The 12,122-nt window shown below is 44.1% G+C and overlaps 1 protein-coding gene across 10 annotated transcripts in view; it reads left to right on the forward strand.

Moving 5' to 3' along the window:
• LOC120956599 (dual specificity calcium/calmodulin-dependent 3',5'-cyclic nucleotide phosphodiesterase 1-like) overlaps positions 1-12,122 on the forward strand; it is a 267,302-nt gene that overhangs the window by 158,275 nt on the left and 96,905 nt on the right. The window contains exon 1 of one of the 10 annotated variants that reach the window (XM_049609684.1): positions 519-653. The exons of the other annotated variants lie outside the window; for them this stretch is intronic. The gene's annotated coding sequence lies outside the window, so the exon portion shown is untranslated. Of the gene's footprint in view, positions 1-518; positions 654-12,122 lie in introns of those variants that run through there. 10 annotated transcript variants of the gene reach the window in all.

Below are 12,122 nucleotides of genomic sequence, written 5' to 3' on the forward strand. Positions count from 1 at the left end.
CCCAATGATTTATGCTCCAGTTGTGTCCCATAGTGGGGAAGCTCCAACCTGGCAGCAGGTTCATTCGACCCTTGACAAATCATTTTACTTCAAACGTCTCTCTCTCTCTCTAGCACGTGCACATAAACAACGGCCAACCGTTTGGTGTTCATTTGTGCTGCACGCGAGCATGGGCCCGAAGGCCAGAGCACCTCGACTCAATCTCAACTGCCCGTTTTTTTTTCAAGCGGCCAACCCCAGTTCCCCACCAGCTTCCACCTCAGCAGGTGATGCTGTGTACAGCACAATCGGCCGAACCATTCTCTGCGAGCGGAACCGCGCTTGTGCGTGCATGAACCAAAGCGAATGCGGGAGAGAGAGAGAGAGAGCGCGCGAAAACCGACAAAGAGCCGGAGAGAGCGAAACCGGATGGGAGATGCCCTCCCGTGCCCGAACCGAAAGGGGAGGGCAAAATGAAACGCGTCTGCAGCCTAGCGCGTGCGAGGACGTCCCTCGCGCTATGAAGGCGGGCGAAGAAAACAGTTTGCTTCAAGAAAGCATCGCGTTCGCGTGCGCCGAAAAACTAGCCTTCCCTTCGATAAAAACCCTTCGGTCGGTAGCGGGAATTTAGTTGCATTATTTTTTTTGCGCGCACGCCTTCCGGTACGAGATCGGTCAGTTTGAGGTTTAAAAAGCCAATAAAAAAAAAACAATGCACCCTTAAGCCTGTAATGGACAACAGAAGTGTCAATTGTATGCTCTAAACTAAAAATTTGCAATTAAAGCTCCCCGCCCGGGTGGAGCCAACCGAAAGCATCTAAAGACAACATACATCGTCGGGCGGTCGCGTTTGTGTACGAAATATTCGGTCGTTAATTGTCGGTCGGTGACGTTCCATGCTTGATGAAAGGCTTTGGCAATGTAAATGTTAAGATAAATTCCTATGAAATGGTTAAAAACAATACACCATAACCCTGTGTAAATGACTCTACTTGCATACTACTGGGAATAAAACCATGCAGAGTCAAGCGAGAGCATAATATAGTGATAAAACCAACTCCCTCTTTCACTACCAATCACAACCGGACACATTAAAATCAGATCGATCCGGCTGCGTAACATTAAATCGACCGGTTTTTTTCGGTGCAAGATCAGCGTTAAAATCGTATAAAATATTGCCAATTTAAATTCGGGCTCGATTTGGCGGTGCCGATATTGATTCGACGCGTAAAATCAATAGCTACATACAGTTCTCCTCATATCACTCCAAATTGTGCTCACCTTGCGTGCGTGTGTGTGTGTCTGTGATTTGTATAGTGGTTGATAAAAATAAATAAAATGTGCTAAAGCTCGTGTGCGCGTTTGTGTCGCTGCGCAAGCCCCTAATAGCTGAAGAAATGTGCTAATGAGAAAATAAATAAATAGTGTGCGCTATCATTAAATCTTGCAATACGATCCATACGGTCGTGTCAGGTGTGCGCGTGTTTGATAGTGTGTTTTTGTGTACGTGTGTATTGTATTGCGAATAAATAGTTCGCTCCGGTTGTTATAATTCAAAAGCAGAAAAAGGGGTGCATAAAAAGAGGCAAAAAAATACAGTGTATCCACTCCAGGCGGTGAGGAAACGGTTATGGCGAACGAGTAGCTCGGAGAGCTCGGTTTAAAGATGGTTGTTTTAAAATAAGTATTTGGTGGGAGGGGAGAAGATATAGGGGTGAAAAGTATTATCCCGCAAATAATCCACCACAGCTTACGGGAACGCTCCGAGTGTGTCAAAACACTCCACAAATACAAACACATACACGAAAAAGTAAGCTTACCTCACCCAGGCAAAAGTAACACTATCCAGCTGGCATTATCATCCGGGAGCGGTGTCGCATCGGATAAAATCGGGGATAAAGCAATGCTATCCCGACACCTTTTGCCAATGCAAAACACCTTGTGGGAATTTTCACGTGGTACGCATTTGCTTACGTACTTACGGCGGTGAAAGTATTCTGCAGTGGCAGAGCTCAATGGTTTCTGTTTTTTTTTTCTGCTAAATTCTTTCGAGCTCAAATGGAAGGCGTACGCGCACTTATGAAATAAACAAATAAGTAAACAAATTAGTGTCAGTAACACACAAACACACACGCACACACACACCTATATCGTGTCGAATAAATAAACCAATTCCAATCCGGTGCTTGCAAAAACCTCCTTGAACAGTTTGGCAAGATTCGTACGCTATCCAGGGTCTGCATCCGGTCTGATTCTGGCAGCGATGGTGTGGGTCATTTTTCGTTGAATTTTAAGATTCGCCTAGATGTAGAGAATCGCACAAAAAAAAAACAAGCTTGTTTATCGCAAGCCTTTTGGGCGGACGAGTGAAATGTGGGAAAGAGGAAAAAGCATGGTGGACGTCTCTAGACTTGTTGCAGTGAAGGATTTTTACTGTGACGTGGATCATTTCTTTTTTTTCCATAACAGCGGATATTGTTCCTACTGGACGTTTGATTCAGTGATTCCAAGAGTTTAGAGATGAATCTTTATTGAGACTCACCTGTTCATTATCAATACTGGAATGCTTGAATTACGTTTAGCTTGGACTAATCCTTAGATTACATTTCCTTTGTCTTGCGACACATTAACCTTTAAAACATTAGCTATTAATTATGAAATTATGAACTTTTTCTTATTAAGACATTAACTTCGAACAGTTTGTTGTGGATGATATTATGGTGGAATGAAAGACGTTTTAATTTCAAAGAGAAACTAAACCCCAAATGTCATGAAATGAAAAGCATCTTCTTAGCATCATTGGTAATTAGAATCAATCTGACACTTGATACTTGCATGACATTCAACACACAAATGACAAAGTTCAAAAAGTACTTTTCAATATGAAGATAAGGCTTATGTTATCGTGCGAGCTGAGAGCGAATAGGAACCCAAGGCAGGAAGAAAACAGACCCATTGGTACACCCTTCAGCACTTTCCAACCATCAAAGCCTAACCGATCGTTACGGCTTGAGACTAACGCAGTGAAATTAATTCCTCCTCTTAAACATCGCAAATTGATTATGTCGGATCAGCAGCGCCCAAACCCAAGCTGATGATTAGTGAGCTGAAAGTTTTACCCACCCACCCGCGCCGGCCGAAGCTGTCTCGATAATAAACAAGTGTGTGAGCGAAAAACCACTCCATCAATCTCAATACCACCCGAAACGGGTCGGGCTCCGATCGATGAGTGAACCAAATGGGCCGCATTAAATCATGCTTGATTTTGACAGCCAAAGTCAGCCGCAACCGAACGACGTTGGAAACGTTGATTCTCGGGTGCAAAAGCAAGAAAGCGAACGGTTTCTTGCCTTGTCGTGTCAAACACTGACGGACATGTTGTTGCCAAAACCGACTCAGGCTGGGCCTTTCGGTTGAGTCTTGTTTTTGCTGTTTTTCTGTTAAGAAAGCAATATCTTTCCTCGCAAGCAGACATCTTGAGGAAAAGCTCCGTTGCATGCTCGCAACACTCAATCGCTTTGAACCAGCTGTTGGGAAATTTGGGAGAAGAAATTGCCTATCCTAGAGTTCGAAGCAACTCAATGGAAACCTCGGACAGAAACGATTCTTGCACCGGCATTGGTACCAGCTGTTCGAAAGACCTTATTAGGGATGTGACCGGCAAAAGGGTTACCAAGTTGCCGCTCGCATTCGAGTGCAGCTAATGATGGTGCTGACATACAAATACACACACTTACACACACACACAACCCGACCGTCCTTGCATGGCGCATTATCAAACACGCCTCGCGAGACTGAAGCTGTGATGAATGTGAAGCAATTTTGGGATGAAGGCTACTTTTGAGCACCTTGGTTTTTCGGGTGTTTGGTTACGGCGCCTAACAAAGGCCATTAATAATGAGCTTCGGAAGGGATGGGTGACGTTGTTTGACATTGAATTTGTTGGGCAGATGAGACAAACATTTTAAAACAACGTTTTGTTTGGTTGTGGTTTGGCAGACACGGGTGCGGTGATCTTATCAGAATTCAATCTGACCAAACAACCAATAGGACTTCCCTTGAAAGCTGGTAGCTTTAAGGTCACTTTTGAAGTTGTTTGTGCATGCTTGTTCCGTCGGATAAATTTAATATATCTTCAAAGCTAAACCAGGCTAAACCCTTAAACAATTAACAGCTCTTCATTAAATCGTTTCCAATTTGACAGCTTTATGACTTTCGGAGCGAGCACCCTTTCCGGTTGAAACAAAAGTTTGTCTCACCCCAACCATACCACGCTCAAGATTAAGCGTAGCAAACCATCAAACCATACACAGCTACACCACTTGTTAACTAATTCACCTGTCTCATAAAATTACTACCAAACCTCCCACATCTTCCCAGTGCCGATTATACCCTGATAATGATGTCTACTTACTACTCTTGCTGCCTTACCACTAGACTGTTGCGTTGACTGTTGTTGTTGAGGGCAAGAAGCGAGCATAGAGAACAACCAACTAACCGTAAATCACAGGACCATGTGCCTTCTAACCCGACCCCGTAGGGTTGCGGAACGGGTTGCGCTTTCTTAAAGAAGCAACAGAAAAGCCCCTAAGCACGTAATGGCCGACAAACCGAGGGGGTTTTGGAAGCAGCCAACCAGCAACCATCAGGATAACAACCGCAGAAACACATTAAATCGTTTGCGGTTCTGTTTCCTCATTTCAATTTTCAATTTCCCTCGGTGCGTTGGGTTCCGTGTACTTGCTGAAAAGGTAGAAGAAAAGGAACTGGGGAAGTGTGTATTCGTGATGCTGGGAAGGAAAACGCAGACAAATACTAACGACTGCATAAAGGCACGTTTATTTTTTTATTTTTTGGGAAGCAAAATGAGTCCGAGATTGAAGGAGCCTTTCGCCAGCGCCTTGTGGTCTTCCGTTCATTCCTAAGTGGCTGGATGGAATTTATATCACGTGCAAGACTAGCTTGTATAAATTGGTATCAAGCATTAGTAAGAGTTTCTGTGAAGTTTAACTTGAGAGAATAATTTTACTAATTTTCTTGCAATTAATTACCACATACCTAATAATTCACGAAATGTTGAAATTCAATTCCTTGACAAAGCTGCCAAATTGTTTTAATCAGAAAACAACACTTTTCATAATGAATGAGTCGAACCCGCTCACCCAAGAATTGGCATACTCACACAAACATGCCTCTCATTTGCATGCACTTTGTGCGGTAGGTACAATCAGATCGCGATAATAATTCACCGCAGCAGCCCTTCACCGATCACAGACCGATCGTTCTGTCAGTGATTGTTTTTATTTTAATGCAACCCCAAACCAATGGGAGTTTGCCAATTAAACTGCCGACACAGGGCGATTTCTGCAGTTTAAAGAGCGAAACAACGAACATAAAAAACGGAGCTGAGTTTCGTGACTCAGGGCGCGATTCGGGGTGCAAAAAACGCAAAGCTTAGCGATATCACGCGACATCTCTCTCTCTCCCTTTCTCTCTCGCTCGAGCATCGTGACGAAATGACTGCCAGAAGAAAAAAGGGAAACCACGGGATCCGCTGACAAGCGGCCAAACCCATTAATCAAGCGGCCTTTGGCGTACAACTGAGCAGAAGAAAGAAAAAAAACAGAAAACCACCCAGCACACGATAAGTGGCACCGCTCTCGGTTGTGAATGGGAGGCAGCAGCAACACACACACACAGACAGCAACACACCGACAACAACCGAAAAACGCAGCACGCCGGTGGAAGTGTTTTCAATTAATTATGATTTTATATTGTCAGCACCACAAGCCGCCGGTCAGCCGGTGGAGAGGTTACAAAAATAGCCCTTCGGTCCAAATGTTGCCCTTGGTTCCATGCTGCCGAATGAAACCCCGAAGCCGAACAGGGACAAGGGGTTGACACAGGATGCAACAGATTAGATACAAACTAGGAGGTTAATTTTTCGCTCTCCCAAAACAACACCAAGCGCCGTGGTGTTTGTGGTGGTGGTGATGGCATAAGACACACAACAACAAAACCCTAGCCGCCGTATTTGAAGATCGGTTCGAACTGTCGGCGCTTGCTGTTGGTTTGATGTGTTGAGCGGGGAGAGCAGTGCGGTGGAGCAGTGCGGCAGTATGTAAACAAGTCGTAAAATTAGACTTCACATAACGGCGAACGCCCCAGAAGGAACGCAGCCGCGATCGATGACCGTGAATTGGGGCCAATGTTGGGCTTGTGTTGATGTGACGTCGAACCGCGCACCGTTTGTGACTTTTTTGTTGTTGTATTCGGACACAAAGGAAGGTGCGTTATTCTTCCTCTTCCTGCTTTCGAAGTGTACTATGTAACAACGGTGTTCATTTGGCCAGTTTTGGTATGCTAATCATATATGCTGGAAGGCACATCAGCAAACGAAGGCGATCGCGACTCTTAAAGATCACTAATGCTTTAATAGTCGATTTTTACATGCAACCATGTAAAGTGGAACATAAAACACTCTTTAATTAGTGTTTCTTTTTTGAAGCCTAACAGCTAAATACAAAATTAAACGTTTGGAAGGAGAATTTTACACATTCAATCACACCCAACCAATCGAACTCGTGAACACCTAAAACAATCACAAAACCATCCAACTGACCTTGCTGCGTGGCGCTTCTTTCGCATTAGCTAAAATTAGCACTATGTGTGAGAGTGTGTGTGTGTTTTCACTTGATTTTTGGTACATTCCACCCAATATAGGACACACTGCTAATCTTCCCAGCGGTTCGGTTTCGGTCCATCACCTTGACGGTGTGCCGTGGGATAATCAATCCGTCCTTCATCCGCAGACGTCTGGGCCCGGGGAAACGTACAATTCTGCTCACACACACACACCGCCCCTGTTAGTAGATATTATCAAACTTCCTGCACCTGATCGGTGAACGGTCGGTTTGATGGTTCAGGCGGTCAGGAATTCCGGCCAACGCTTCACTTCGATTAACGCTATCGACAGCGAGCGACACCGTGAACGGAGTTGCTTCACCGCGTCCGTGCGAGCGCGATTGTTTCGCCCTGGCAATTTATTGATTTTTTGTTATAAAATTGTGATTTCCGAATGCGAATGCGAATGGAAAGGGAGCGGGAAGAACGTGAACGCTGAAAAGCCCGGGCCAAACACGCCGGACATGGATGATTATCGATTTCCTTTTGCATTGGCCGTCTCGTGACCTGGGTGCCGAGACGGGGGTTATGGAGCAAATTTTTAAAGTAACAAAGAAAACGGCAAAGAGAAAAAGAGCAAGAGAAAGAGAAAGAGAGGGAGAGAGCGATAGAGAGAGAGATATAGCAAAGCTATATGGTAGACAGTGTCATGTTGCCATTTCCCATCGTTGAAAGGGAAATTCAACGGGTTCATTTATTATTTACAAACAGTGGGTAGTGGCTTCTCCGAAGAGAAAGGCAAGTGCTGAAGTGGAAACAGACTGTCAATATACAGGAATATGAAATATGAAAATAATTTCCGAACTCAATTTCATATCATTATAAAGATAAAAAATGAGAATTTGAAGCACAATATTCAATGTTTTTGGGTTAAAAGTATGAGGTTATCGTTATACTTCAATTTTAGCCACATACTGGAAAGAAACATGCTGTAAAACAGTCCATTGAACTGTTGGAGTATTTTTCAATAATTTTTCAAACAAACTTCCTCCTTCGTGTGTCCTCAAAAACATTGAATACTATACTGAGATATGGCATAACTGTCGGGCCTTTATTCCAAAACCTTCTTCTTCTTCTTCGTATTCTTCTTATTCTTCTTCTATTTGGCGTAACATCCTACATACAGGCATTCGAGACATAATTCATTACCACGCTGCCGAATAATAGTCAGTCCTTGCTACGGAGGGAGCGGTCCATTGTAGGATAGAACCCATGACGGGCATGTTATGGAGTCGTTCGAGTTGACGACTGCACCAAGGGACCGCCCTTCTTTATTCCAATTTGTATCTTTTGCCAAACAAACATAATAGTTCATTGACTGACGTTTACTGAACTTCGAATGGGAACATTCTGGAGTTGAAATTTAATGCCAAATGTATCCCCACAGTTTCCTCACGGAGGTGATAGTGAGTAGTAAAGATTGGCCACTGTTCAGTATAAAGTTTAGCTTCACACAGCTTTATGACTTTCGAGTGTAGATCAAGCTCACACTTTCTCGTGACATTGTGGCACAGACATTCAGTCTTACTGAATATATGGCTTTTTATAGGATTTTTAACAAGATATATATTTTTTTAGAAAATTTTGCATGTTAGAATCATAAAACAAGATTTCCTTCAATAAAAAATACTAAGTAAATATCAAACAATAAGCAAAAAAAATCCTGGTGATTCAATTGTATTACTAGGAATACAAAATAACTCAAGCAAATAACCCCCTTTTTGGAAAAAAAAACTCTTCACACACCTTTCATCCTACGCGCGACAACATCAATTAACTAAATTGACACGATCTGTATGGGATTGCGATTTGTAACGCTACACGTACCCTTTACCACGCACAGCCCCGAACACAACGCCCACTGTGACGCCATAGCGAAAATCGAAGAAAAAAATCCCCACAAAGGATGTCAGCGCAAAGGATAGCATTACACTCGGTTCAATCAAACTGTCGAAAAGTGCGGCGTCCTTGAACGTCACACCAGATGGAGCGGATACACTACGTTTCTACGTACCAACCGAATCCCTTCGCACCCACTGCCATCTCGCAGAAAGGGATCAATCAAATCAATTTTAATCGTGTGTCCCATCGGTCGATCTATTTGATATCTCCGTTTGATATCCTCTGCATCCAACGGTGTTTGTGTGTGTGTGTGTGTGTGTGTGTGTTAGTTCCTGAATTCAGGGTTATCTTTTATAGACATTTTCGCTTACGCTCCTTTAGCCCGTGCGTGTCAATGTCGTATTATTTTATGTTGCTTGGAAGATGCCCGTTCAGGATCGAATTTTTCCCGCCCTTCTCTAAGCCCTGTTATCACGTACTGCGAGCCATGCGAGTATGTGGAGGAAAACTGAAAAATTATTGATATTTTTCGTTAGCCAGCAAACGAAGGATTATTTTGGCAGCATCAAAAGATCACACAGCAGCGTACAAAGGGGAAGGCGCTTGCTCATCCCGGATAACTACACCAAATACCAATGGAAATCCTTTACCAGAGAGAGAGAGTAGGACAAGTGTGGAGGGCAAAAATGGAGGGGCAAAAATTTCAATAGGAAATTTAAATTTTCATCCCACACACACACACACTCGCTCTTTTGTTGGTGCTTGGCGAAGAAAAGGCGCTGGCCTCCATTCGCGTTCACTCACCCAAAACTGTCGAACACCAAGGTGCGGGAGGAGCTTTCCCTCTTCCCACCCTTCTTCTGAACAGTCTGTGTGAAGAGTGTTACGTAGATTTTCCTACCATATTGTAACTGTTTCCTGTTACTGCGAACAAACCCAGTGAAAGCCCTTCGTACGTACGTAATTTGCACACTTTTCCTTTTCCGAAAAACTGACTCAGATTCACCCACTAACAACACCCCGCATAAGGGGGTGGCCTTGAAATGCTGTGCAATCTTTTCGTTCGTCAGGCCCTGCTGGTTGACACCACCATCAAAAGCAAAGTGTCGACGACGGGCCCACGACCACAACGAGCAATCTGATTTGATCGTGGCGTAGGCACCGCAACCAGTCCGCAAACGCATGGGCTGTATTTTTCTTTTGCCCACTTTCACCCCGGGAAATGTCCTTCAGAAAGTTGAATAGCAAATGTCGAAATCTTGAAAGCGCGGTACACAGCACACCGTCCATATGGTGCACAGGGGCGGACGGGAAACGTGTGCGGGCTCTGCCGCACACGATGAAGAGGGTTTTTATTAAGGGTGACATTTCGCATGACATATCTGCTTCCTGCTGGAAAGGGCCAGGGGCGCGCGCGCGTTCTTCTCGCCCGCGCTGTGTGGACCGCCGGGGATTGAAGAAGATGGACTGCCAACTGCTTCGGTTGCTTTATTTTCAGTCCCATCAGTCTTTCACCGCGAAGGACAACAGTGTGTAGAGATGGTGCGCCCTTTTTATTCCAAAAAGGCAAGTATGTAGATGTGAGTGCGCTTTCAAGCACACCGAACCGGGCACGGGTTTAATTTTACTTCCTTGCGTTCCCAGTGTGCTCATGTGTCACAACGGATGTGTCTGTTGACATGGTTGTGGCACAAAATGTTGCAATATTTAAAAGAAATCTTTCAAGGAAGAGTAAAAGTGGAAACCATTGCCCCAGCTGTCTTTCGCTCTCTTGCTTTTGCGGGCGCTGCGACACTCCAAATGTCACCTTCGCACGCAGGAAATACCATTTGCTGCCTGGAGCACACTCCAAAGGGCAAAGAAATCAACTGAAAGCATCTCATCCGGCGTTAACCTTCCATCTTAAAGGTGAATCTTTTTTTACAGATCGTTGATAAGATTATTACTGACCAGATTATCTGTTTGGTCTGCCGTTATCCTTCCTGCTAAACTGCCCGGACTGGTAGGAAATTCATCCGGTTCATGTTCTATCTTTGGCTGGAATCTCATTGCACGACGAATCGAAATGAAAGGTAACCCGATTTTCCACCAATCGAATCACACAACAACCCGTCCTTTTTTGTGATTCTCCTCTCAAAAGCTCCTCCAAAATGAGCACCTTTAAAGGGAAGGAGTGTAATGCTTCGGCATCGCAATCAACCATCTTCAAACGACGTGATGCCATTGAATGGGCTTTACTTCTATCTTCCTTGCAACACATTTCGCCTAGAGCCCTTCCCTCCAAATTATCCACCAGCCGGAATGTGACGTTGTCAAATGTAATCCTCTTTCATACCTCACTTTGTTCCACATGCATACCTGTGTCTATGATCGGATCGGTGCCGCGCGTACAAATAAATCCCCACTCCTTGCCATGCTTACAACGTATCGTAATCCGCACTCGACCGTGCACTCACCATGAAGAGCAGTGCCGTGCATTGAAATTATGAAAACGCTGACAGATTTCGTTCAAAGCGCCTTCACCTGGAGCGGCGGTAAAGGTATTTCGGGTGCGGTAGCAGGTGCGAGGAAAAGCCTTGCGGATGGGTGGGAAAAGCTCTGGTTTGTGTCTTCGTAGGTATTAAAGCTAGCGTACGTGGCAGCACACACACACCCCTGGAGGGTGGAGGGTGTCTTGGAAGCATCATTACAAGGCATTAATCATGTTTAGTAAACAGTGCCATTGTTCCTTGGAGCAGAGAAGATTACACACGTTGGGACTGAATGAAAACGCGTGTTAATTTATGTCTTCCTTATGGAAATTTAAGTCTTCCAAAAGCTCAAACGAAACTCGTAAACTTGATGCTCCATTCGAATGAAGATCTCTGTCGTTGTGAAGAGCCTACTGATATAATATTTGATTACAAAATGATTATGTTAAGTTCAACATTTTTATTCCAATACTTTGAAGTAATCTTATCACCTTTAATTATCAAATCAATGCTCACCTTTGATGTGATATCAATAAGTGTACCATTAAAAAAAACCCTCAATCAACTTACACGAAGCTTCTCATTTATCGGTAATTGATGTGATAGGCATAAAGATAATTTTTCAATCATCAATTCCGTATCGCACCACTCCCGCGGCTTTGCCTAACGATCCTCTTACGTACGTGTAACGGAAACCTTTTTCCACACAGCGATAGCAAAATTTTATAAACCTGTTTTAATTCTCCTTTACCCCCAAAAAACCCATCCCAAGAGCGAAAGCTTCACTGATTTCACACCGGCCTTGTTTATCGATTTTTCGCATACCATTTTTTGAGCCGTGTTTATCACGAGCTTTATAGCCGTAAAGGTGGACGTAAAGGAGACGGCATGCTTTGGTGCTCGCAGCCTGAATATTGTTTTACGCAAACCACGGCGAAGGGGACAGGAAACTGTCCGCACTAAACAACGAAAAGGGCAATGAAAATCAATATCTACGTCACCACAGGGTCCTCTAGGGGTCTGATAAAAGGTGAGGCCGGTGTGAGGTATTTTGTGAAATATAAAATAAAAACCAGGAGGGACGGTTGAAATAGGGAGGGAAATAATTGACAACGAGGTTTGGAATTTGTTTTATCCCTTCTTGCA

This window comes from Anopheles coluzzii, chromosome 3, assembly GCF_943734685.1.
Source record: "Anopheles coluzzii chromosome 3, AcolN3, whole genome shotgun sequence".
NCBI lineage: Eukaryota > Metazoa > Arthropoda > Insecta > Diptera > Culicidae > Anopheles > Anopheles coluzzii.